Source organism: Magallana gigas, chromosome 1 (genome assembly GCF_963853765.1).
Source record: "Magallana gigas chromosome 1, xbMagGiga1.1, whole genome shotgun sequence".
Classification (NCBI taxonomy): Eukaryota; Metazoa; Mollusca; class Bivalvia; order Ostreida; family Ostreidae; genus Magallana; species Magallana gigas.
Window position 1 is genome coordinate 22,712,623 of NC_088853.1, and position 4,448 is coordinate 22,717,070.

Genomic DNA, 4,448 nt, shown 5'->3' on the forward strand with positions numbered 1-4,448 from the left:
CGGAAAATTCTTTTGTCAAAGCAATTTGTCAAAAATCATAACGTTCAAACAGAATAGAAAAACATGTAATTATAAGACTACTTCATTAACAAAATTATTCTTATAATTTCTTTTTCTAAATCAAGTGATGTTTGACGTTTTCTCATTCAATCATAAACGAATTCCTATAAGTATAACACTTCACTATCATTTTATCAGCAGCAGCGTCTTATTACGCATATATTCCTCTAATACGGTAAACCAGGAATAAAGATATGTTACCAACGGTATCTCTTGTGATATGTTTGGTTGTTAGTATTATTGGCTTTGAAACAACAAGAATCAAGACCTTTTATGGTATCAAAACAAAGGAGTATCCGAAATCTTCATGTAACAAAATTCCTAATATCATAAGCAAGAACGAATGTCTTGGACATTGTGTTATCACAGTGAATAAGATAGTCATGATCAGCCACGATGAATCTACACACACCTGTATGTGTTGCAATGACTTCACAGGAAGTAACATAACTGGTCCCAATTGGAAATCTTATGTCCCATTTACATGTAAGTATTTTATTATCTAGTTTAATCAGAAAAGGTTTTCATTGAAAGTGACTTATACTACACCTCTTAGGAAAAAAAATCAATAGTTAGTAGCATCTTTATCTTTGACGTGTAAAGTATAAAACTATATCTAATTATCTATCGTTATTTTATAGTAAAAGTATGTTTATTTTATCATAAACCCTTTGCAAAAGGTTTTTTCTTTGCAGGCTAAACAGTATATATCTGTATCAATAAACAAATACAAAATTCTAATATTTCTCAATAATTAATACTTAGAAATATACTCTAAATGTACAGGAATAACAGTTTACTTACGTTATAAATATTGAAATAGAACTTTGGTTTTTTTTATGGTATGCTTTTGTACACAACTTCTTCCTTGTTCTCTTAAATTTCTTTCTGAATGCATTTACATATGTAGAATACTATTTTTTTGTAATTATCACAATCTTAAATTCAATTTATCCAATGATTATAGAGCTTTTCATGTCTTCAATATGGTTGTGAATATTATTTAAACGATGCATCAGTATTAAACTGAATATACCATAATTAAAAAATCTCAAATGTCAGTGGTGTGCAATAAGTGTATTTTCTTAAAATTTCAGGTCAATGATTTTCAATTTCAAGCATGGACTTAAAACAATGTTCGAAAAAAGGGTTAAAATTTACTTTGAGTAGGAATTATCTAAACTGAAAAAATAACACCCATGTGTGAATTTGACAATAATTTGACGAAAATGTTTTTTGTGCACAGATATTGACTCGGATTTCAGTACCGTTTTCTTTTGTAGCGATTTAGAAATGTTGTACTACATGTAAGCTTAAAAAAATCAGTGATATATTATCTGTGTGTTTTGTAGTACCCTGCGCTAACGGTTATGCGACTTACTTTTTGATGCCATACCAAATATGTCTGAAGTATTTCCCAGGACCTGTCTCTTATTCAACAGCTCAGGCCAACTGTCGCGCTCAAGACGCCGATCTCATAAAGATTGATTTCCAGGAAAAGTACGACATATTCAAGGATTATCATGGTATGTTTGAATTATGTAACCGTATTTAAATTCGTTTAGGTGGAAAGTGATGTGATTGTGTTATGAAAGCGAAATTTCTAGAAATGGACGAATTTCAGCATGATAAAGTTGCAGAATTTGTAAAAAAAATATAGTATGTTTTGTCTTTAATTTTATATATACATAAAATGTTTTTAATAACATTAAATTAACTTAAGATTCCTCTTTACTCAGGGTTTTAGTTTTTTAAAAAAAACATTCTTTGAAATGTTTAAAATTTCAAGTCAAAATTGTCCAAACAGACAAAATTAAAAAGTTATTCATAATTATAGATTTTTATTCATATTTTTGTTGTCGAAAATATGCAACGACAAATGTAAATTTATTTTGAATAGAAAAAATGAATACAATTTCCAAGTTCTCTTTTGCTTAAACATCTTTTAAGCATTTAAATCTATATTGTTATGCACAATTTGTAATAGTAAAATATCAATGACATTTCAGGATATGTACTTGATGCACAAAAATTAGAATCCTACAAAATAAATTCCAGATGGCATATATTCAAAATTTACGATTTTATTTACTTTTCCACATAATTTCATCTTAACAGAATGCAGACAATATAAGTACATGTAATCATCAAAAGTTAATGGTGAAGATGTAGAGTTTCTGTGAGTAAAATGTTTGAAATACAAATGAAGCCTATCAAAGATAAGTCCAATTAAAAAAAAAATGGATGAAAATTTAAATTAAATAAAAATCAATCTTTGACGTTGAATCAATTTTTGCAAAATACCTCTTAACTGATTACAACGCCTCAAATAGTTTTATAAATAGTTTTATAATCATTAAAAATGGAAAATCACGTTGGAATATTTGTTTAGAGAATTTCAACAATATTCAACAAATAATTTGATGGTACTGACAAGAAAAGTGGGCATTTTACCTAAAATATTTCATTCTAGGAAGGTTGTTCTGTGTTGTATATTTATAACATCGCACACACGCAAACCACACACTGTACATGATAGATCGTGCAGTGATAGCATGGACGTTAGAAAAGTGTTTTTGTAGAGACATCCTTGAACAGACTTTTGTAAAGTAACCTTTTCATATGAAGACTATTCCTTAAAGCGACATTTGATTAATGACGTTTTCGTTTGAAAAGAGTAGTCGTAGTACTGTTTAGATATTTTTACATGATTTGTAGTGATAAGTATCAAATGCATAAAACGCAATACATTAAAACTTCCTAAAATAGTATAGCTGTCATGACAACAAAGAATAGCTTTCAAAAATTACTACGTAAACATTAACTAGCTTTCAACAACAACGGGTATGCATTTATTTGGCGTATTTCTCCAGGCATGGAGAAAACCATGAGTTTGAAATTAATTTTAAATGCTTGGTATATATCATTTGAATATATAGCAATAAATATATTTCCTTGACAACGTCCAAATTTCACTTAAATGGACAAATAGTCAAAAATTAAAAATCAGACTTTAGACCATAGTCAACCATAACTGTTTGAAAATGAAACAAGAGGAAAAAATACATTAAACTTGGAAAAAAACAATAGTGCTGTCCGAATGATTTGATTCAGTTTTAATCAAAGATGATTAAATGATGTGCATTTTTGTCTAAATGTGCAGACAGAAAATTAGATACACGATAATAATATATTTGGTGATTCTAATCAACCACATATTTGATAAGCACTTTCTATACAGTTTGATATTTTTGTGAATTATCAATAAGTGCGACTGTATAGATTTTTTAATAACATGGAATTAAAAAACACAATCGTACACTCTTTTATAAAACGGTGTTGAGAAAAATGTATTTCTTTATTAGATTAAGTGTGACAATATCAGAAAACATTTATTAAAAAATAAAATTTATTCAAAGGTTAAGTCATGATGAACTTCCATTAATTTTTTGCTGAAAATGTCGTCATGAAGATGCCAACTTTTTATTAGTCAATATCGAAGTAACAGTAAGCCACATGTCCTTCCATACTTACTTGCTTGTTTTTTATTTACAAAGTATCATACAAATTACAATGCTGGAAAATAACCATTTTGAATTAATTTTACTTCAGGACCAATTGCCAAAAATGTTGACATTCAAGTGTGGGTTCAAGGGGAAAAGGTCGGAGGTCAGTGGCAGTTTGATGACGGAACTCAGATACCTAACATCTGTCCTATAAAAATGGGGGATAATGCAGATCAAGTACGCATCCGGGCCAAAAGCTCTAATTCTTTTAAATGTAGTGATGCTGAGAACGCCCGTCTATGTAATTATTCGTGTGAATACCATTTTCTGTCGTCATTCAATAATTAATTTGAGAACAATAATTGAAACATTGAATTGATGATACATTGATGTCACTGAAATTGTATGGCAAAATATTGCCACACTCGCCTATTTGCTGTCTGTTATATAGCAACATTTGTTTAACGTAAATGTGTTGCTTTTTTGCTTGCATATTTGTTGTAAATTGAAATAATAAATCATTCATTGAACATTTTGTTTGTTATCTAAACATGCAAAAATGCCTCAAATTGATCCTAAAATTGCAGATTAATTAAAAATGATGATTTCTCTTCTGAAATCTTTATTCATCCATATCGTGTTTGAAGACGCAACTTCATATAAAGAAATGTCTTTATGGATTTGACATTAAGCACGACTTGAAAGAACTTTAAGAATTACGTCTAAATGAATCCCTACTAATACCGACAAGGAATGTTTTTGATGGATTAATCAGAAAAAAAATTTGCAGTTATTTATTCTTGTATATGATAAGACTTGCTATTGAAAATTTTTCAGAGGAGAGATAGTTTGAAATTTTCATATTAATCAAGATTTGGATAA

The 4,448-nt window shown here is 28.8% G+C and overlaps 1 long non-coding RNA gene across 1 annotated transcript; it reads left to right on the plus strand.

Moving 5' to 3' along the window:
* The first annotated feature begins 210 nt into the window (after window positions 1–210).
* Window positions 211–3,956, plus strand: LOC136273491 (uncharacterized). The gene is made up of 3 exons (XR_010711657.1): window positions 211–546; window positions 1,413–1,586; window positions 3,673–3,956. It is a non-coding gene; the product is annotated as an uncharacterized lncRNA (long non-coding RNA).
* The last annotated feature ends 492 nt before the right edge of the window (window positions 3,957–4,448 follow it).